The sequence below is a fragment of the Ranitomeya variabilis genome, chromosome 2 (assembly GCF_051348905.1).
Source record: "Ranitomeya variabilis isolate aRanVar5 chromosome 2, aRanVar5.hap1, whole genome shotgun sequence".
NCBI classification, from domain to species: Eukaryota; Metazoa; Chordata; class Amphibia; order Anura; family Dendrobatidae; genus Ranitomeya; species Ranitomeya variabilis.
Genome location: NC_135233.1, coordinates 1,107,232,996 through 1,107,249,831, shown reverse-complemented (window position 1 = coordinate 1,107,249,831; position 16,836 = coordinate 1,107,232,996). Strand labels below are relative to the sequence as shown.

General features: G+C 43.6%; 43 non-coding genes across 43 annotated transcripts; 9 read left to right on the top strand and 34 right to left on the bottom strand.

Moving 5' to 3' along the window:
- Positions 1-168: 168 nt before the first annotated feature.
- On the bottom strand, positions 169-240 carry TRNAG-UCC (transfer RNA glycine (anticodon UCC)). Its single transcript has one exon. It is a non-coding gene; the product is annotated as a tRNA-Gly (tRNA).
- A 405-nt stretch (positions 241-645) lies between these two features.
- Positions 646-719, top strand: TRNAN-GUU (transfer RNA asparagine (anticodon GUU)). Its single transcript has one exon. It is a non-coding gene; the product is annotated as a tRNA-Asn (tRNA).
- Positions 720-882: 163 nt separating this feature from the next.
- Positions 883-968, bottom strand: TRNAY-GUA (transfer RNA tyrosine (anticodon GUA)). Its single transcript is given in 2 exon segments — positions 883-918; positions 932-968. It is a non-coding gene; the product is annotated as a tRNA-Tyr (tRNA).
- A 108-nt stretch (positions 969-1,076) lies between these two features.
- On the bottom strand, positions 1,077-1,149 carry TRNAA-AGC (transfer RNA alanine (anticodon AGC)). Its single transcript has one exon. It is a non-coding gene; the product is annotated as a tRNA-Ala (tRNA).
- A 472-nt stretch (positions 1,150-1,621) lies between these two features.
- On the bottom strand, positions 1,622-1,693 carry TRNAG-UCC (transfer RNA glycine (anticodon UCC)). Its single transcript has one exon. It is a non-coding gene; the product is annotated as a tRNA-Gly (tRNA).
- Positions 1,694-2,335: 642 nt separating this feature from the next.
- TRNAY-GUA (transfer RNA tyrosine (anticodon GUA)) lies at positions 2,336-2,421 on the bottom strand. The gene is given in 2 exon segments: positions 2,336-2,371; positions 2,385-2,421. It is a non-coding gene; the product is annotated as a tRNA-Tyr (tRNA).
- A 108-nt stretch (positions 2,422-2,529) lies between these two features.
- Positions 2,530-2,602, bottom strand: TRNAA-AGC (transfer RNA alanine (anticodon AGC)). The gene has a single exon. It is a non-coding gene; the product is annotated as a tRNA-Ala (tRNA).
- A 473-nt stretch (positions 2,603-3,075) lies between these two features.
- TRNAG-UCC (transfer RNA glycine (anticodon UCC)) lies at positions 3,076-3,147 on the bottom strand. The gene has a single exon. It is a non-coding gene; the product is annotated as a tRNA-Gly (tRNA).
- Positions 3,148-3,552: 405 nt separating this feature from the next.
- TRNAN-GUU (transfer RNA asparagine (anticodon GUU)) lies at positions 3,553-3,626 on the top strand. The gene has a single exon. It is a non-coding gene; the product is annotated as a tRNA-Asn (tRNA).
- Positions 3,627-3,789: 163 nt separating this feature from the next.
- TRNAY-GUA (transfer RNA tyrosine (anticodon GUA)) lies at positions 3,790-3,875 on the bottom strand. Its single transcript is given in 2 exon segments — positions 3,790-3,825; positions 3,839-3,875. It is a non-coding gene; the product is annotated as a tRNA-Tyr (tRNA).
- Positions 3,876-3,983: 108 nt separating this feature from the next.
- TRNAA-AGC (transfer RNA alanine (anticodon AGC)) lies at positions 3,984-4,056 on the bottom strand. Its single transcript has one exon. It is a non-coding gene; the product is annotated as a tRNA-Ala (tRNA).
- A 472-nt stretch (positions 4,057-4,528) lies between these two features.
- Positions 4,529-4,600, bottom strand: TRNAG-UCC (transfer RNA glycine (anticodon UCC)). The gene has a single exon. It is a non-coding gene; the product is annotated as a tRNA-Gly (tRNA).
- Positions 4,601-5,005: 405 nt separating this feature from the next.
- TRNAN-GUU (transfer RNA asparagine (anticodon GUU)) lies at positions 5,006-5,079 on the top strand. The gene has a single exon. It is a non-coding gene; the product is annotated as a tRNA-Asn (tRNA).
- A 163-nt stretch (positions 5,080-5,242) lies between these two features.
- Positions 5,243-5,328, bottom strand: TRNAY-GUA (transfer RNA tyrosine (anticodon GUA)). Its single transcript is given in 2 exon segments — positions 5,243-5,278; positions 5,292-5,328. It is a non-coding gene; the product is annotated as a tRNA-Tyr (tRNA).
- Positions 5,329-5,436: 108 nt separating this feature from the next.
- TRNAA-AGC (transfer RNA alanine (anticodon AGC)) lies at positions 5,437-5,509 on the bottom strand. The gene has a single exon. It is a non-coding gene; the product is annotated as a tRNA-Ala (tRNA).
- A 472-nt stretch (positions 5,510-5,981) lies between these two features.
- Positions 5,982-6,053, bottom strand: TRNAG-UCC (transfer RNA glycine (anticodon UCC)). The gene has a single exon. It is a non-coding gene; the product is annotated as a tRNA-Gly (tRNA).
- A 405-nt stretch (positions 6,054-6,458) lies between these two features.
- On the top strand, positions 6,459-6,532 carry TRNAN-GUU (transfer RNA asparagine (anticodon GUU)). The gene has a single exon. It is a non-coding gene; the product is annotated as a tRNA-Asn (tRNA).
- Positions 6,533-6,695: 163 nt separating this feature from the next.
- Positions 6,696-6,781, bottom strand: TRNAY-GUA (transfer RNA tyrosine (anticodon GUA)). The gene is given in 2 exon segments: positions 6,696-6,731; positions 6,745-6,781. It is a non-coding gene; the product is annotated as a tRNA-Tyr (tRNA).
- Positions 6,782-6,889: 108 nt separating this feature from the next.
- TRNAA-AGC (transfer RNA alanine (anticodon AGC)) lies at positions 6,890-6,962 on the bottom strand. Its single transcript has one exon. It is a non-coding gene; the product is annotated as a tRNA-Ala (tRNA).
- Positions 6,963-7,435: 473 nt separating this feature from the next.
- TRNAG-UCC (transfer RNA glycine (anticodon UCC)) lies at positions 7,436-7,507 on the bottom strand. Its single transcript has one exon. It is a non-coding gene; the product is annotated as a tRNA-Gly (tRNA).
- A 642-nt stretch (positions 7,508-8,149) lies between these two features.
- Positions 8,150-8,235, bottom strand: TRNAY-GUA (transfer RNA tyrosine (anticodon GUA)). The gene is given in 2 exon segments: positions 8,150-8,185; positions 8,199-8,235. It is a non-coding gene; the product is annotated as a tRNA-Tyr (tRNA).
- A 108-nt stretch (positions 8,236-8,343) lies between these two features.
- On the bottom strand, positions 8,344-8,416 carry TRNAA-AGC (transfer RNA alanine (anticodon AGC)). Its single transcript has one exon. It is a non-coding gene; the product is annotated as a tRNA-Ala (tRNA).
- A 473-nt stretch (positions 8,417-8,889) lies between these two features.
- TRNAG-UCC (transfer RNA glycine (anticodon UCC)) lies at positions 8,890-8,961 on the bottom strand. The gene has a single exon. It is a non-coding gene; the product is annotated as a tRNA-Gly (tRNA).
- Positions 8,962-9,366: 405 nt separating this feature from the next.
- On the top strand, positions 9,367-9,440 carry TRNAN-GUU (transfer RNA asparagine (anticodon GUU)). The gene has a single exon. It is a non-coding gene; the product is annotated as a tRNA-Asn (tRNA).
- A 163-nt stretch (positions 9,441-9,603) lies between these two features.
- TRNAY-GUA (transfer RNA tyrosine (anticodon GUA)) lies at positions 9,604-9,689 on the bottom strand. The gene is given in 2 exon segments: positions 9,604-9,639; positions 9,653-9,689. It is a non-coding gene; the product is annotated as a tRNA-Tyr (tRNA).
- Positions 9,690-9,797: 108 nt separating this feature from the next.
- TRNAA-AGC (transfer RNA alanine (anticodon AGC)) lies at positions 9,798-9,870 on the bottom strand. The gene has a single exon. It is a non-coding gene; the product is annotated as a tRNA-Ala (tRNA).
- A 473-nt stretch (positions 9,871-10,343) lies between these two features.
- On the bottom strand, positions 10,344-10,415 carry TRNAG-UCC (transfer RNA glycine (anticodon UCC)). The gene has a single exon. It is a non-coding gene; the product is annotated as a tRNA-Gly (tRNA).
- Positions 10,416-11,057: 642 nt separating this feature from the next.
- TRNAY-GUA (transfer RNA tyrosine (anticodon GUA)) lies at positions 11,058-11,143 on the bottom strand. The gene is given in 2 exon segments: positions 11,058-11,093; positions 11,107-11,143. It is a non-coding gene; the product is annotated as a tRNA-Tyr (tRNA).
- A 108-nt stretch (positions 11,144-11,251) lies between these two features.
- Positions 11,252-11,324, bottom strand: TRNAA-AGC (transfer RNA alanine (anticodon AGC)). The gene has a single exon. It is a non-coding gene; the product is annotated as a tRNA-Ala (tRNA).
- Positions 11,325-11,797: 473 nt separating this feature from the next.
- On the bottom strand, positions 11,798-11,869 carry TRNAG-UCC (transfer RNA glycine (anticodon UCC)). Its single transcript has one exon. It is a non-coding gene; the product is annotated as a tRNA-Gly (tRNA).
- A 405-nt stretch (positions 11,870-12,274) lies between these two features.
- On the top strand, positions 12,275-12,348 carry TRNAN-GUU (transfer RNA asparagine (anticodon GUU)). The gene has a single exon. It is a non-coding gene; the product is annotated as a tRNA-Asn (tRNA).
- A 163-nt stretch (positions 12,349-12,511) lies between these two features.
- Positions 12,512-12,597, bottom strand: TRNAY-GUA (transfer RNA tyrosine (anticodon GUA)). Its single transcript is given in 2 exon segments — positions 12,512-12,547; positions 12,561-12,597. It is a non-coding gene; the product is annotated as a tRNA-Tyr (tRNA).
- Positions 12,598-12,705: 108 nt separating this feature from the next.
- On the bottom strand, positions 12,706-12,778 carry TRNAA-AGC (transfer RNA alanine (anticodon AGC)). The gene has a single exon. It is a non-coding gene; the product is annotated as a tRNA-Ala (tRNA).
- A 473-nt stretch (positions 12,779-13,251) lies between these two features.
- On the bottom strand, positions 13,252-13,323 carry TRNAG-UCC (transfer RNA glycine (anticodon UCC)). Its single transcript has one exon. It is a non-coding gene; the product is annotated as a tRNA-Gly (tRNA).
- A 405-nt stretch (positions 13,324-13,728) lies between these two features.
- TRNAN-GUU (transfer RNA asparagine (anticodon GUU)) lies at positions 13,729-13,802 on the top strand. Its single transcript has one exon. It is a non-coding gene; the product is annotated as a tRNA-Asn (tRNA).
- Positions 13,803-13,965: 163 nt separating this feature from the next.
- Positions 13,966-14,051, bottom strand: TRNAY-GUA (transfer RNA tyrosine (anticodon GUA)). The gene is given in 2 exon segments: positions 13,966-14,001; positions 14,015-14,051. It is a non-coding gene; the product is annotated as a tRNA-Tyr (tRNA).
- A 108-nt stretch (positions 14,052-14,159) lies between these two features.
- TRNAA-AGC (transfer RNA alanine (anticodon AGC)) lies at positions 14,160-14,232 on the bottom strand. The gene has a single exon. It is a non-coding gene; the product is annotated as a tRNA-Ala (tRNA).
- A 473-nt stretch (positions 14,233-14,705) lies between these two features.
- Positions 14,706-14,777, bottom strand: TRNAG-UCC (transfer RNA glycine (anticodon UCC)). The gene has a single exon. It is a non-coding gene; the product is annotated as a tRNA-Gly (tRNA).
- A 405-nt stretch (positions 14,778-15,182) lies between these two features.
- On the top strand, positions 15,183-15,256 carry TRNAN-GUU (transfer RNA asparagine (anticodon GUU)). Its single transcript has one exon. It is a non-coding gene; the product is annotated as a tRNA-Asn (tRNA).
- Positions 15,257-15,419: 163 nt separating this feature from the next.
- Positions 15,420-15,505, bottom strand: TRNAY-GUA (transfer RNA tyrosine (anticodon GUA)). Its single transcript is given in 2 exon segments — positions 15,420-15,455; positions 15,469-15,505. It is a non-coding gene; the product is annotated as a tRNA-Tyr (tRNA).
- A 108-nt stretch (positions 15,506-15,613) lies between these two features.
- Positions 15,614-15,686, bottom strand: TRNAA-AGC (transfer RNA alanine (anticodon AGC)). The gene has a single exon. It is a non-coding gene; the product is annotated as a tRNA-Ala (tRNA).
- A 473-nt stretch (positions 15,687-16,159) lies between these two features.
- Positions 16,160-16,231, bottom strand: TRNAG-UCC (transfer RNA glycine (anticodon UCC)). The gene has a single exon. It is a non-coding gene; the product is annotated as a tRNA-Gly (tRNA).
- A 405-nt stretch (positions 16,232-16,636) lies between these two features.
- On the top strand, positions 16,637-16,710 carry TRNAN-GUU (transfer RNA asparagine (anticodon GUU)). The gene has a single exon. It is a non-coding gene; the product is annotated as a tRNA-Asn (tRNA).
- Positions 16,711-16,836: the final 126 nt, after the last annotated feature.

Sequence of the window (16,836 nt, the reverse complement as noted above, 5' to 3'; positions counted from 1 at the left end):
TATGGGTTGGTTTGTTTACCGAAAATGCTGAGAGGTCGTGAAGGCCTCCTGGTCTTTTTTTTTCCTCCTTTCTGTGGTTGCTAAACTGTAAGAAGAGAGTAGAGCATGAGCCTTAACACAAAACATTAAAAGAGAATAAATGCAACACCAATGGTGAAAAGCAAGACATGCGTTGGCCGGGAATCGAACCCGGGTCAACTGCTTGGAAGGCAGCTATGCTCACCACTATACCACCAACGCTTTCGGAAGTGTACGTTTTTTTGACATTTTCTGCAATAACACTAAACTTTCTGTTGACAGAAGCATTTGGATGCAATGTAATGATGAAAAGTATAAAACACAACCTTTTAGCAGAGGATGGTTTCGATCCATCGACCTCTGGGTTATGGGCCCAGCACGCTTCCGCTGCGCCACTCTGCTCGTAGTGTTGGATGCTTAGAGTCGAAGTCTAATTACTGTCTGCCTTCTGGTCTGTGTCGTGTAATTTATCAGCCATTTCTTATCTGTTGGCAACTAGATTATTCTTGGTGTTTTGCAATTATTTCTTTGTTTTTTTCTGTTTCCTTTAGTCATATTGTTGAAAATCATTTGAAGAAACGGTGTCTGACCTTGCTTAAGGTGCAGGCAAAAATTGTGGTCCATTGGGTCTCTGTGGCGCAATCGGTTAGCGCGTTCGGCTGTTAACCGAAAGGTTGGTGGTTCGAGTCCACCCAGGGACGTCGCACCCTTTTGCAGTCCACCCAGAGACGTTGCACAGTTGGAGAAGTTTTTGCATTGGTGCTGAGCATCTCTCTCATGTAAAAGCCATTTTGCTGACTATGTTTTGAATTCACGAGGCAAACTGGAGAAAAACTTTCTGTATGAGATAAGATAAACAAAACTTCCTTCGAGCCGGAATTGAACCAGCGACCTAAGGATTGCTAATTTAGAGCTACAGTCCTCCGCTCTACCAGCTGAGCTATCGAAGGATTGTTTTGGCCACTGTCGAAAGCCTCCTAGGTTTGGCCGTGGGTGCCACGGGCAGATGGTAAAAATGATTCATTCAACTCTGCGAAAAAGGAATCCAATGGTAGCATTGGAGAATGCGGGCATCGATCCCGCTACCTCTCGCATGCTAAGCGAGCGCTCTACCACTTGAGCTAATCCCCCAAACCTGTGAAACTTGACGTCAGTTTCACGTCACACCAGGTCACAATTTTCATATACAGTCACAGATGACATTGCTTTTTTTTTTTTTTTTTTTTTTTTTAAGTGTGGACTCCGTTTTCCCATACTTGAAGAACATTTAAGGAGTCCACAACGTGATTGGTGACCTACAAATACAGTCGAGCAACTTTCTAGCAAACCCTTTCTATGCACATGGAGAATCAAACCGGGGACAGTGAAAAAACTTGCATAGTTTGTAGAAAAAAGTTGTGATGTAGCACAATCCCAAGGAGAACCGTTGAACTTTTATGGGTTGGTTTGTTTATCGAAAATGCTGAGAGGTCGTGAAGGCCTCCTGGTCTTTTTTTTTCCTCCTTTCTGTGGTTGCTAAACTGTAAGAAGAGAGTAGAGCATGAGCCTTAACACAAAACATTAAAAGAGAATAAATGCAACACCAATGGTGAAAAGCAAGACGTGCGTTGGCCGGGAATCGAACCCGGGTCAACTGCTTGGAAGGCAGCTATGCTCACCACTATACCACCAACGCTTTCGGAAGTGTACGTTTTTTTGACATTTTCTGCAATAACACTAAACTTTCTGTTGACAGAAGCATTTGGATGCAATGTAATGATGAAAAGTATAAAACACAACCTTTTAGCAGAGGATGGTTTCGATCCATCGACCTCTGGGTTATGGGCCCAGCACGCTTCCGCTGCGCCACTCTGCTCGTAGTGTTGGATGCTTAGAGTCGAAGTCTAATTACTGTCTGCCTTCTGGTCTGTGTCGTGTAATTTATCAGCCATTTCTTATCTGTTGGCAACTAGATTATTCTTGGTGTTTTGCAATTATTTCTTTGTTTTTTTCTGTTTCCTTTAGTCATATTGTTGAAAATCATTTGAAGAAACGGTGTCTGACCTTGCTTAAGGTGCAGGCAAAAATTGTGGTCCATTGGGTCTCTGTGGCGCAATCGGTTAGCGCGTTTGGCTGTTAACCGAAAGGTTGGTGGTTCGAGTCCACCCAGGGACGTCGCACCCTTTTGCAGTCCACCCAGAGACGTTGCACAGTTGGAGAAGTTTTTGCATTGGTGCTGAGCATCTCTCTCATGTAAAAGCCATTTTGCTGACTATGTTTTGAATTCACGAGGCAAACTGGAGAAAAACTTTCTGTATGAGATAAGATAAACAAAACTTCCTTCGAGCCGGAATTGAACCAGCGACCTAAGGATTGCTAATTTAGAGCTACAGTCCTCCGCTCTACCAGCTGAGCTATCGAAGGATTGTTTTGGCCACTGTCGAAAGCCTCCTAGGTTTGGCCGTGGGTGCCACGGGCAGATGGTAAAAATGATTCATTCAACTCTGCGAAAAAGGAATCCAATGGTAGCATTGGAGAATGCGGGCATCGATCCCGCTACCTCTCGCATGCTAAGCGAGCGCTCTACCACTTGAGCTAATCCCCCAAACCTGTGAAACTTGACGTCAGTTTCACGTCACACCAGGTCACAATTTTCATATACAGTCACAGATGACATTGCTTTTTTTTTTTTTTTTTTTTTTTTTTAAGTGTGGACTCCGTTTTCCCATACTTGAAGAACATTTAAGGAGTCCACAACGTGATTGGTGACCTACAAATACAGTCGAGCAACTTTCTAGCAAACCCTTTCTATGCACATGGAGAATCAAACCGGGGACAGTGAAAAAACTTGCATAGTTTGTAGAAAAAAGTTGTGATGTAGCACAATCCCAAGGAGAACCGTTGAACTTTTATGGGTTGGTTTGTTTACCGAAAATGCTGAGAGGTCGTGAAGGCCTCCTGGTCTTTTTTTTTCCTCCTTTCTGTGGTTGCTAAACTGTAAGAAGAGAGTAGAGCATGAGCCTTAACACAAAACATTAAAAGAGAATAAATGCAACACCAATGGTGAAAAGCAAGACATGCGTTGGCCGGGAATCGAACCCGGGTCAACTGCTTGGAAGGCAGCTATGCTCACCACTATACCACCAACGCTTTCGGAAGTGTACGTTTTTTTGACATTTTCTGCAATAACACTAAACTTTCTGTTGACAGAAGCATTTGGATGCAATGTAATGATGAAAAGTATAAAACACAACCTTTTAGCAGAGGATGGTTTCGATCCATCGACCTCTGGGTTATGGGCCCAGCACGCTTCCGCTGCGCCACTCTGCTCGTAGTGTTGGATGCTTAGAGTCGAAGTCTAATTACTGTCTGCCTTCTGGTCTGTGTCGTGTAATTTATCAGCCATTTCTTATCTGTTGGCAACTAGATTATTCTTGGTGTTTTGCAATTATTTCTTTGTTTTTTTCTGTTTCCTTTAGTCATATTGTTGAAAATCATTTGAAGAAACGGTGTCTGACCTTGCTTAAGGTGCAGGCAAAAATTGTGGTCCATTGGGTCTCTGTGGCGCAATCGGTTAGCGCGTTCGGCTGTTAACCGAAAGGTTGGTGGTTCGAGTCCACCCAGGGACGTCGCACCCTTTTGCAGTCCACCCAGAGACGTTGCACAGTTGGAGAAGTTTTTGCATTGGTGCTGAGCATCTCTCTCATGTAAAAGCCATTTTGCTGACTATGTTTTGAATTCACGAGGCAAACTGGAGAAAAACTTTCTGTATGAGATAAGATAAACAAAACTTCCTTCGAGCCGGAATTGAACCAGCGACCTAAGGATTGCTAATTTAGAGCTACAGTCCTCCGCTCTACCAGCTGAGCTATCGAAGGATTGTTTTGGCCACTGTCGAAAGCCTCCTAGGTTTGGCCGTGGGTGCCACGGGCAGATGGTAAAAATGATTCATTCAACTCTGCGAAAAAGGAATCCAATGGTAGCATTGGAGAATGCGGGCATCGATCCCGCTACCTCTCGCATGCTAAGCGAGCGCTCTACCACTTGAGCTAATCCCCCAAACCTGTGAAACTTGACGTCAGTTTCACGTCACACCAGGTCACAATTTTCATATACAGTCACAGATGACATTGCTTTTTTTTTTTTTTTTTTTTTTTTTAAGTGTGGACTCCGTTTTCCCATACTTGAAGAACATTTAAGGAGTCCACAACGTGATTGGTGACCTACAAATACAGTCGAGCAACTTTCTAGCAAACCCTTTCTATGCACATGGAGAATCAAACCGGGGACAGTGAAAAAACTTGCATAGTTTGTAGAAAAAAGTTGTGATGTAGCACAATCCCAAGGAGAACCGTTGAACTTTTATGGGTTGGTTTGTTTATCGAAAATGCTGAGAGGTCGTGAAGGCCTCCTGGTCTTTTTTTTTCCTCCTTTCTGTGGTTGCTAAACTGTAAGAAGAGAGTAGAGCATGAGCCTTAACACAAAACATTAAAAGAGAATAAATGCAACACCAATGGTGAAAAGCAAGACATGCGTTGGCCGGGAATCGAACCCGGGTCAACTGCTTGGAAGGCAGCTATGCTCACCACTATACCACCAACGCTTTCGGAAGTGTACGTTTTTTTGACATTTTCTGCAATAACACTAAACTTTCTGTTGACAGAAGCATTTGGATGCAATGTAATGATGAAAAGTATAAAACACAACCTTTTAGCAGAGGATGGTTTCGATCCATCGACCTCTGGGTTATGGGCCCAGCACGCTTCCGCTGCGCCACTCTGCTCGTAGTGTTGGATGCTTAGAGTCGAAGTCTAATTACTGTCTGCCTTCTGGTCTGTGTCGTGTAATTTATCAGCCATTTCTTATCTGTTGGCAACTAGATTATTCTTGGTGTTTTGCAATTATTTCTTTGTTTTTTTCTGTTTCCTTTAGTCATATTGTTGAAAATCATTTGAAGAAACGGTGTCTGACCTTGCTTAAGGTGCAGGCAAAAATTGTGGTCCATTGGGTCTCTGTGGCGCAATCGGTTAGCGCGTTCGGCTGTTAACCGAAAGGTTGGTGGTTCGAGTCCACCCAGGGACGTCGCACCCTTTTGCAGTCCACCCAGAGACGTTGCACAGTTGGAGAAGTTTTTGCATTGGTGCTGAGCATCTCTCTCATGTAAAAGCCATTTTGCTGACTATGTTTTGAATTCACGAGGCAAACTGGAGAAAAACTTTCTGTATGAGATAAGATAAACAAAACTTCCTTCGAGCCGGAATTGAACCAGCGACCTAAGGATTGCTAATTTAGAGCTACAGTCCTCCGCTCTACCAGCTGAGCTATCGAAGGATTGTTTTGGCCACTGTCGAAAGCCTCCTAGGTTTGGCCGTGGGTGCCACGGGCAGATGGTAAAAATGATTCATTCAACTCTGCGAAAAAGGAATCCAATGGTAGCATTGGAGAATGCGGGCATCGATCCCGCTACCTCTCGCATGCTAAGCGAGCGCTCTACCACTTGAGCTAATCCCCCAAACCTGTGAAACTTGACGTCAGTTTCACGTCACACCAGGTCACAATTTTCATATACAGTCACAGATGACATTGCTTTTTTTTTTTTTTTTTTTTTTTTTAAGTGTGGACTCCGTTTTCCCATACTTGAAGAACATTTAAGGAGTCCACAACGTGATTGGTGACCTACAAATACAGTCGAGCAACTTTCTAGCAAACCCTTTCTATGCACATGGAGAATCAAACCGGGGACAGTGAAAAAACTTGCATAGTTTGTAGAAAAAAGTTGTGATGTAGCACAATCCCAAGGAGAACCGTTGAACTTTTATGGGTTGGTTTGTTTATCGAAAATGCTGAGAGGTCGTGAAGGCCTCCTGGTCTTTTTTTTTCCTCCTTTCTGTGGTTGCTAAACTGTAAGAAGAGAGTAGAGCATGAGCCTTAACACAAAACATTAAAAGAGAATAAATGCAACACCAATGGTGAAAAGCAAGACATGCGTTGGCCGGGAATCGAACCCGGGTCAACTGCTTGGAAGGCAGCTATGCTCACCACTATACCACCAACGCTTTCGGAAGTGTACGTTTTTTTGACATTTTCTGCAATAACACTAAACTTTCTGTTGACAGAAGCATTTGGATGCAATGTAATGATGAAAAGTATAAAACACAACCTTTTAGCAGAGGATGGTTTCGATCCATCGACCTCTGGGTTATGGGCCCAGCACGCTTCCGCTGCGCCACTCTGCTCGTAGTGTTGGATGCTTAGAGTCGAAGTCTAATTACTGTCTGCCTTCTGGTCTGTGTCGTGTAATTTATCAGCCATTTCTTATCTGTTGGCAACTAGATTATTCTTGGTGTTTTGCAATTATTTCTTTGTTTTTTTCTGTTTCCTTTAGTCATATTGTTGAAAATCATTTGAAGAAACGGTGTCTGACCTTGCTTAAGGTGCAGGCAAAAATTGTGGTCCATTGGGTCTCTGTGGCGCAATCGGTTAGCGCGTTCGGCTGTTAACCGAAAGGTTGGTGGTTCGAGTCCACCCAGGGACGTCGCACCCTTTTGCAGTCCACCCAGAGACGTTGCACAGTTGGAGAAGTTTTTGCATTGGTGCTGAGCATCTCTCTCATGTAAAAGCCATTTTGCTGACTATGTTTTGAATTCACGAGGCAAACTGGAGAAAAACTTTCTGTATGAGATAAGATAAACAAAACTTCCTTCGAGCCGGAATTGAACCAGCGACCTAAGGATTGCTAATTTAGAGCTACAGTCCTCCGCTCTACCAGCTGAGCTATCGAAGGATTGTTTTGGCCACTGTCGAAAGCCTCCTAGGTTTGGCCGTGGGTGCCACGGGCAGATGGTAAAAATGATTCATTCAACTCTGCGAAAAAGGAATCCAATGGTAGCATTGGAGAATGCGGGCATCGATCCCGCTACCTCTCGCATGCTAAGCGAGCGCTCTACCACTTGAGCTAATCCCCCAAACCTGTGAAACTTGACGTCAGTTTCACGTCACACCAGGTCACAATTTTCATATACAGTCACAGATGACATTGCTTTTTTTTTTTTTTTTTTTTTTTTTTAAGTGTGGACTCCGTTTTCCCATACTTGAAGAACATTTAAGGAGTCCACAACGTGATTGGTGACCTACAAATACAGTCGAGCAACTTTCTAGCAAACCCTTTCTATGCACATGGAGAATCAAACCGGGGACAGTGAAAAAACTTGCATAGTTTGTAGAAAAAAGTTGTGATGTAGCACAATCCCAAGGAGAACCGTTGAACTTTTATGGGTTGGTTTGTTTACCGAAAATGCTGAGAGGTCGTGAAGGCCTCCTGGTCTTTTTTTTTCCTCCTTTCTGTGGTTGCTAAACTGTAAGAAGAGAGTAGAGCATGAGCCTTAACACAAAACATTAAAAGAGAATAAATGCAACACCAATGGTGAAAAGCAAGACATGCGTTGGCCGGGAATCGAACCCGGGTCAACTGCTTGGAAGGCAGCTATGCTCACCACTATACCACCAACGCTTTCGGAAGTGTACGTTTTTTTGACATTTTCTGCAATAACACTAAACTTTCTGTTGACAGAAGCATTTGGATGCAATGTAATGATGAAAAGTATAAAACACAACCTTTTAGCAGAGGATGGTTTCGATCCATCGACCTCTGGGTTATGGGCCCAGCACGCTTCCGCTGCGCCACTCTGCTCGTAGTGTTGGATGCTTAGAGTCGAAGTCTAATTACTGTCTGCCTTCTGGTCTGTGTCGTGTAATTTATCAGCCATTTCTTATCTGTTGGCAACTAGATTATTCTTGGTGTTTTGCAATTATTTCTTTGTTTTTTTCTGTTTCCTTTAGTCATATTGTTGAAAATCATTTGAAGAAACGGTGTCTGACCTTGCTTAAGGTGCAGGCAAAAATTGTGGTCCATTGGGTCTCTGTGGCGCAATCGGTTAGCGCGTTTGGCTGTTAACCGAAAGGTTGGTGGTTCGAGTCCACCCAGGGACGTCGCACCCTTTTGCAGTCCACCCAGAGACGTTGCACAGTTGGAGAAGTTTTTGCATTGGTGCTGAGCATCTCTCTCATGTAAAAGCCATTTTGCTGACTATGTTTTGAATTCACGAGGCAAACTGGAGAAAAACTTTCTGTATGAGATAAGATAAACAAAACTTCCTTCGAGCCGGAATTGAACCAGCGACCTAAGGATTGCTAATTTAGAGCTACAGTCCTCCGCTCTACCAGCTGAGCTATCGAAGGATTGTTTTGGCCACTGTCGAAAGCCTCCTAGGTTTGGCCGTGGGTGCCACGGGCAGATGGTAAAAATGATTCATTCAACTCTGCGAAAAAGGAATCCAATGGTAGCATTGGAGAATGCGGGCATCGATCCCGCTACCTCTCGCATGCTAAGCGAGCGCTCTACCACTTGAGCTAATCCCCCAAACCTGTGAAACTTGACGTCAGTTTCACGTCACACCAGGTCACAATTTTCATATACAGTCACAGATGACATTGCTTTTTTTTTTTTTTTTTTTTTTTTTTAAGTGTGGACTCCGTTTTCCCATACTTGAAGAACATTTAAGGAGTCCACAACGTGATTGGTGACCTACAAATACAGTCGAGCAACTTTCTAGCAAACCCTTTCTATGCACATGGAGAATCAAACCGGGGACAGTGAAAAAACTTGCATAGTTTGTAGAAAAAAGTTGTGATGTAGCACAATCCCAAGGAGAACCGTTGAACTTTTATGGGTTGGTTTGTTTACCGAAAATGCTGAGAGGTCGTGAAGGCCTCCTGGTCTTTTTTTTTCCTCCTTTCTGTGGTTGCTAAACTGTAAGAAGAGAGTAGAGCATGAGCCTTAACACAAAACATTAAAAGAGAATAAATGCAACACCAATGGTGAAAAGCAAGACATGCGTTGGCCGGGAATCGAACCCGGGTCAACTGCTTGGAAGGCAGCTATGCTCACCACTATACCACCAACGCTTTCGGAAGTGTACGTTTTTTTGACATTTTCTGCAATAACACTAAACTTTCTGTTGACAGAAGCATTTGGATGCAATGTAATGATGAAAAGTATAAAACACAACCTTTTAGCAGAGGATGGTTTCGATCCATCGACCTCTGGGTTATGGGCCCAGCACGCTTCCGCTGCGCCACTCTGCTCGTAGTGTTGGATGCTTAGAGTCGAAGTCTAATTACTGTCTGCCTTCTGGTCTGTGTCGTGTAATTTATCAGCCATTTCTTATCTGTTGGCAACTAGATTATTCTTGGTGTTTTGCAATTATTTCTTTGTTTTTTTCTGTTTCCTTTAGTCATATTGTTGAAAATCATTTGAAGAAACGGTGTCTGACCTTGCTTAAGGTGCAGGCAAAAATTGTGGTCCATTGGGTCTCTGTGGCGCAATCGGTTAGCGCGTTCGGCTGTTAACCGAAAGGTTGGTGGTTCGAGTCCACCCAGGGACGTCGCACCCTTTTGCAGTCCACCCAGAGACGTTGCACAGTTGGAGAAGTTTTTGCATTGGTGCTGAGCATCTCTCTCATGTAAAAGCCATTTTGCTGACTATGTTTTGAATTCACGAGGCAAACTGGAGAAAAACTTTCTGTATGAGATAAGATAAACAAAACTTCCTTCGAGCCGGAATTGAACCAGCGACCTAAGGATTGCTAATTTAGAGCTACAGTCCTCCGCTCTACCAGCTGAGCTATCGAAGGATTGTTTTGGCCACTGTCGAAAGCCTCCTAGGTTTGGCCGTGGGTGCCACGGGCAGATGGTAAAAATGATTCATTCAACTCTGCGAAAAAGGAATCCAATGGTAGCATTGGAGAATGCGGGCATCGATCCCGCTACCTCTCGCATGCTAAGCGAGCGCTCTACCACTTGAGCTAATCCCCCAAACCTGTGAAACTTGACGTCAGTTTCACGTCACACCAGGTCACAATTTTCATATACAGTCACAGATGACATTGCTTTTTTTTTTTTTTTTTTTTTTTTTTAAGTGTGGACTCCGTTTTCCCATACTTGAAGAACATTTAAGGAGTCCACAACGTGATTGGTGACCTACAAATACAGTCGAGCAACTTTCTAGCAAACCCTTTCTATGCACATGGAGAATCAAACCGGGGACAGTGAAAAAACTTGCATAGTTTGTAGAAAAAAGTTGTGATGTAGCACAATCCCAAGGAGAACCGTTGAACTTTTATGGGTTGGTTTGTTTACCGAAAATGCTGAGAGGTCGTGAAGGCCTCCTGGTCTTTTTTTTTCCTCCTTTCTGTGGTTGCTAAACTGTAAGAAGAGAGTAGAGCATGAGCCTTAACACAAAACATTAAAAGAGAATAAATGCAACACCAATGGTGAAAAGCAAGACATGCGTTGGCCGGGAATCGAACCCGGGTCAACTGCTTGGAAGGCAGCTATGCTCACCACTATACCACCAACGCTTTCGGAAGTGTACGTTTTTTTGACATTTTCTGCAATAACACTAAACTTTCTGTTGACAGAAGCATTTGGATGCAATGTAATGATGAAAAGTATAAAACACAACCTTTTAGCAGAGGATGGTTTCGATCCATCGACCTCTGGGTTATGGGCCCAGCACGCTTCCGCTGCGCCACTCTGCTCGTAGTGTTGGATGCTTAGAGTCGAAGTCTAATTACTGTCTGCCTTCTGGTCTGTGTCGTGTAATTTATCAGCCATTTCTTATCTGTTGGCAACTAGATTATTCTTGGTGTTTTGCAATTATTTCTTTGTTTTTTTCTGTTTCCTTTAGTCATATTGTTGAAAATCATTTGAAGAAACGGTGTCTGACCTTGCTTAAGGTGCAGGCAAAAATTGTGGTCCATTGGGTCTCTGTGGCGCAATCGGTTAGCGCGTTTGGCTGTTAACCGAAAGGTTGGTGGTTCGAGTCCACCCAGGGACGTCGCACCCTTTTGCAGTCCACCCAGAGACGTTGCACAGTTGGAGAAGTTTTTGCATTGGTGCTGAGCATCTCTCTCATGTAAAAGCCATTTTGCTGACTATGTTTTGAATTCACGAGGCAAACTGGAGAAAAACTTTCTGTATGAGATAAGATAAACAAAACTTCCTTCGAGCCGGAATTGAACCAGCGACCTAAGGATTGCTAATTTAGAGCTACAGTCCTCCGCTCTACCAGCTGAGCTATCGAAGGATTGTTTTGGCCACTGTCGAAAGCCTCCTAGGTTTGGCCGTGGGTGCCACGGGCAGATGGTAAAAATGATTCATTCAACTCTGCGAAAAAGGAATCCAATGGTAGCATTGGAGAATGCGGGCATCGATCCCGCTACCTCTCGCATGCTAAGCGAGCGCTCTACCACTTGAGCTAATCCCCCAAACCTGTGAAACTTGACGTCAGTTTCACGTCACACCAGGTCACAATTTTCATATACAGTCACAGATGACATTGCTTTTTTTTTTTTTTTTTTTTTTTTTTAAGTGTGGACTCCGTTTTCCCATACTTGAAGAACATTTAAGGAGTCCACAACGTGATTGGTGACCTACAAATACAGTCGAGCAACTTTCTAGCAAACCCTTTCTATGCACATGGAGAATCAAACCGGGGACAGTGAAAAAACTTGCATAGTTTGTAGAAAAAAGTTGTGATGTAGCACAATCCCAAGGAGAACCGTTGAACTTTTATGGGTTGGTTTGTTTACCGAAAATGCTGAGAGGTCGTGAAGGCCTCCTGGTCTTTTTTTTTCCTCCTTTCTGTGGTTGCTAAACTGTAAGAAGAGAGTAGAGCATGAGCCTTAACACAAAACATTAAAAGAGAATAAATGCAACACCAATGGTGAAAAGCAAGACATGCGTTGGCCGGGAATCGAACCCGGGTCAACTGCTTGGAAGGCAGCTATGCTCACCACTATACCACCAACGCTTTCGGAAGTGTACGTTTTTTTGACATTTTCTGCAATAACACTAAACTTTCTGTTGACAGAAGCATTTGGATGCAATGTAATGATGAAAAGTATAAAACACAACCTTTTAGCAGAGGATGGTTTCGATCCATCGACCTCTGGGTTATGGGCCCAGCACGCTTCCGCTGCGCCACTCTGCTCGTAGTGTTGGATGCTTAGAGTCGAAGTCTAATTACTGTCTGCCTTCTGGTCTGTGTCGTGTAATTTATCAGCCATTTCTTATCTGTTGGCAACTAGATTATTCTTGGTGTTTTGCAATTATTTCTTTGTTTTTTTCTGTTTCCTTTAGTCATATTGTTGAAAATCATTTGAAGAAACGGTGTCTGACCTTGCTTAAGGTGCAGGCAAAAATTGTGGTCCATTGGGTCTCTGTGGCGCAATCGGTTAGCGCGTTCGGCTGTTAACCGAAAGGTTGGTGGTTCGAGTCCACCCAGGGACGTCGCACCCTTTTGCAGTCCACCCAGAGACGTTGCACAGTTGGAGAAGTTTTTGCATTGGTGCTGAGCATCTCTCTCATGTAAAAGCCATTTTGCTGACTATGTTTTGAATTCACGAGGCAAACTGGAGAAAAACTTTCTGTATGAGATAAGATAAACAAAACTTCCTTCGAGCCGGAATTGAACCAGCGACCTAAGGATTGCTAATTTAGAGCTACAGTCCTCCGCTCTACCAGCTGAGCTATCGAAGGATTGTTTTGGCCACTGTCGAAAGCCTCCTAGGTTTGGCCGTGGGTGCCACGGGCAGATGGTAAAAATGATTCATTCAACTCTGCGAAAAAGGAATCCAATGGTAGCATTGGAGAATGCGGGCATCGATCCCGCTACCTCTCGCATGCTAAGCGAGCGCTCTACCACTTGAGCTAATCCCCCAAACCTGTGAAACTTGACGTCAGTTTCACGTCACACCAGGTCACAATTTTCATATACAGTCACAGATGACATTGCTTTTTTTTTTTTTTTTTTTTTTTTTTAAGTGTGGACTCCGTTTTCCCATACTTGAAGAACATTTAAGGAGTCCACAACGTGATTGGTGACCTACAAATACAGTCGAGCAACTTTCTAGCAAACCCTTTCTATGCACATGGAGAATCAAACCGGGGACAGTGAAAAAACTTGCATAGTTTGTAGAAAAAAGTTGTGATGTAGCACAATCCCAAGGAGAACCGTTGAACTTTTATGGGTTGGTTTGTTTACCGAAAATGCTGAGAGGTCGTGAAGGCCTCCTGGTCTTTTTTTTTCCTCCTTTCTGTGGTTGCTAAACTGTAAGAAGAGAGTAGAGCATGAGCCTTAACACAAAACATTAAAAGAGAATAAATGCAACACCAATGGTGAAAAGCAAGACATGCGTTGGCCGGGAATCGAACCCGGGTCAACTGCTTGGAAGGCAGCTATGCTCACCACTATACCACCAACGCTTTCGGAAGTGTACGTTTTTTTGACATTTTCTGCAATAACACTAAACTTTCTGTTGACAGAAGCATTTGGATGCAATGTAATGATGAAAAGTATAAAACACAACCTTTTAGCAGAGGATGGTTTCGATCCATCGACCTCTGGGTTATGGGCCCAGCACGCTTCCGCTGCGCCACTCTGCTCGTAGTGTTGGATGCTTAGAGTCGAAGTCTAATTACTGTCTGCCTTCTGGTCTGTGTCGTGTAATTTATCAGCCATTTCTTATCTGTTGGCAACTAGATTATTCTTGGTGTTTTGCAATTATTTCTTTGTTTTTTTCTGTTTCCTTTAGTCATATTGTTGAAAATCATTTGAAGAAACGGTGTCTGACCTTGCTTAAGGTGCAGGCAAAAATTGTGGTCCATTGGGTCTCTGTGGCGCAATCGGTTAGCGCGTTCGGCTGTTAACCGAAAGGTTGGTGGTTCGAGTCCACCCAGGGACGTCGCACCCTTTTGCAGTCCACCCAGAGACGTTGCACAGTTGGAGAAGTTTTTGCATTGGTGCTGAGCATCTCTCTCATGTAAAAGCCATTTTGCTGACTATGTTTTGAATTCACGAGGCAAACTGGAGAAAAACTTTCTGTATGAGATAAGATAAACAAAACTTCCTTCGAGCCGGAATTGAACCAGCGACCTAAGGATTGCTAATTTAGAGCTACAGTCCTCCGCTCTACCAGCTGAGCTATCGAAGGATTGTTTTGGCCACTGTCGAAAGCCTCCTAGGTTTGGCCGTGGGTGCCACGGGCAGATGGTAAAAATGATTCATTCAACTCTGCGAAAAAGGAATCCAATGGTAGCATTGGAGAATGCGGGCATCGATCCCGCTACCTCTCGCATGCTAAGCGAGCGCTCTACCACTTGAGCTAATCCCCCAAACCTGTGAAACTTGACGTCAGTTTCACGTCACACCAGGTCACAATTTTCATATACAGTCACAGATGACATTGCTTTTTTTTTTTTTTTTTTTTTTTTTTAAGTGTGGACTCCGTTTTCCCATACTTGAAGAACATTTAAGGAGTCCACAACGTGATTGGTGACCTACAAATACAGTCGAGCAACTTTCTAGCAAACCCTTTCTATGCACATGGAGAATCAAACCGGGGACAGTGAAAAAACTTGCATAGTTTGTAGAAAAAAGTTGTGATGTAGCACAATCCCAAGGAGAACCGTTGAACTTTTATGGGTTGGTTTGTTTACCGAAAATGCTGAGAGGTCGTGAAGGCCTCCTGGTCTTTTTTTTTCCTCCTTTCTGTGGTTGCTAAACTGTAAGAAGAGAGTAGAGCATGAGCCTTAACACAAAACATTAAAAGAGAATAAATGCAACACCAATGGTGAAAAGCAAGACATGCGTTGGCCGGGAATCGAACCCGGGTCAACTGCTTGGAAGGCAGCTATGCTCACCACTATACCACCAACGCTTTCGGAAGTGTACGTTTTTTTGACATTTTCTGCAATAACACTAAACTTTCTGTTGACAGAAGCATTTGGATGCAATGTAATGATGAAAAGTATAAAACACAACCTTTTAGCAGAGGATGGTTTCGATCCATCGACCTCTGGGTTATGGGCCCAGCACGCTTCCGCTGCGCCACTCTGCTCGTAGTGTTGGATGCTTAGAGTCGAAGTCTAATTACTGTCTGCCTTCTGGTCTGTGTCGTGTAATTTATCAGCCATTTCTTATCTGTTGGCAACTAGATTATTCTTGGTGTTTTGCAATTATTTCTTTGTTTTTTTCTGTTTCCTTTAGTCATATTGTTGAAAATCATTTGAAGAAACGGTGTCTGACCTTGCTTAAGGTGCAGGCAAAAATTGTGGTCCATTGGGTCTCTGTGGCGCAATCGGTTAGCGCGTTCGGCTGTTAACCGAAAGGTTGGTGGTTCGAGTCCACCCAGGGACGTCGCACCCTTTTGCAGTCCACCCAGAGACGTTGCACAGTTGGAGAAGTTTTTGCATTGGTGCTGAGCATCTCTCTCATGTAAAAGCCATTTTGCTGACTATGTTTTGAATTCACGAGGCAAACTGGAGAAAAACTTTCTGTATGAGATAAGATAAACAAAACTTCCTTCGAGCCGGAATTGAACCAGCGACCTAAGGATTGCTAATTTAGAGCTACAGTCCTCCGCTCTACCAGCTGAGCTATCGAAGGATTGTTTTGGCCACTGTCGAAAGCCTCCTAGGTTTGGCCGTGGGTGCCACGGGCAGATGGTAAAAATGATTCATTCAACTCTGCGAAAAAGGAATCCAATGGTAGCATTGGAGAATGCGGGCATCGATCCCGCTACCTCTCGCATGCTAAGCGAGCGCTCTACCACTTGAGCTAATCCCCCAAACCTGTGAAACTTGACGTCAGTTTCACGTCACACCAGGTCACAATTTTCATATACAGTCACAGATGACATTGCTTTTTTTTTTTTTTTTTTTTTTTTTTAAGTGTGGACTCCGTTTTCCCATACTTGAAGAACATTTAAGGAGTCCACAACGTGATTGGTGACCTACAAATACAGTCGAGCAACTTTCTAGCAAACCCTTTCTATGCACATGGAGAATCAAACCGGGGACAGTGAAAAAACTTGCATAGTTTGTAGAAAAAAGTTGTGATGTAGCACAATCCCAAGGAGAACCGTTGAACTTTTATGGGTTGGTTTGTTTACCGAAAATGCTGAGAGGTCGTGAAGGCCTCCTGGTCTTTTTTTTTCCTCCTTTCTGTGGTTGCTAAACTGTAAGAAGAGAGTAGAGCATGAGCCTTAACACAAAACATTAAAAGAGAATAAATGCAACACCAATGGTGAAAAGCAAGACATGCGTTGGCCGGGAATCGAACCCGGGTCAACTGCTTGGAAGGCAGCTATGCTCACCACTATACCACCAACGCTTTCGGAAGTGTACGTTTTTTTGACATTTTCTGCAATAACACTAAACTTTCTGTTGACAGAAGCATTTGGATGCAATGTAATGATGAAAAGTATAAAACACAACCTTTTAGCAGAGGATGGTTTCGATCCATCGACCTCTGGGTTATGGGCCCAGCACGCTTCCGCTGCGCCACTCTGCTCGTAGTGTTGGATGCTTAGAGTCGAAGTCTAATTACTGTCTGCCTTCTGGTCTGTGTCGTGTAATTTATCAGCCATTTCTTATCTGTTGGCAACTAGATTATTCTTGGTGTTTTGCAATTATTTCTTTGTTTTTTTCTGTTTCCTTTAGTCATATTGTTGAAAATCATTTGAAGAAACGGTGTCTGACCTTGCTTAAGGTGCAGGCAAAAATTGTGGTCCATTGGGTCTCTGTGGCGCAATCGGTTAGCGCGTTCGGCTGTTAACCGAAAGGTTGGTGGTTCGAGTCCACCCAGGGACGTCGCACCCTTTTGCAGTCCACCCAGAGACGTTGCACAGTTGGAGAAGTTTTTGCATTGGTGCTGAGCATCTCTCTCATGTAAAAGCCATTTTGCTGACTATGTTTTGAATTCACGAGGCAAACTGG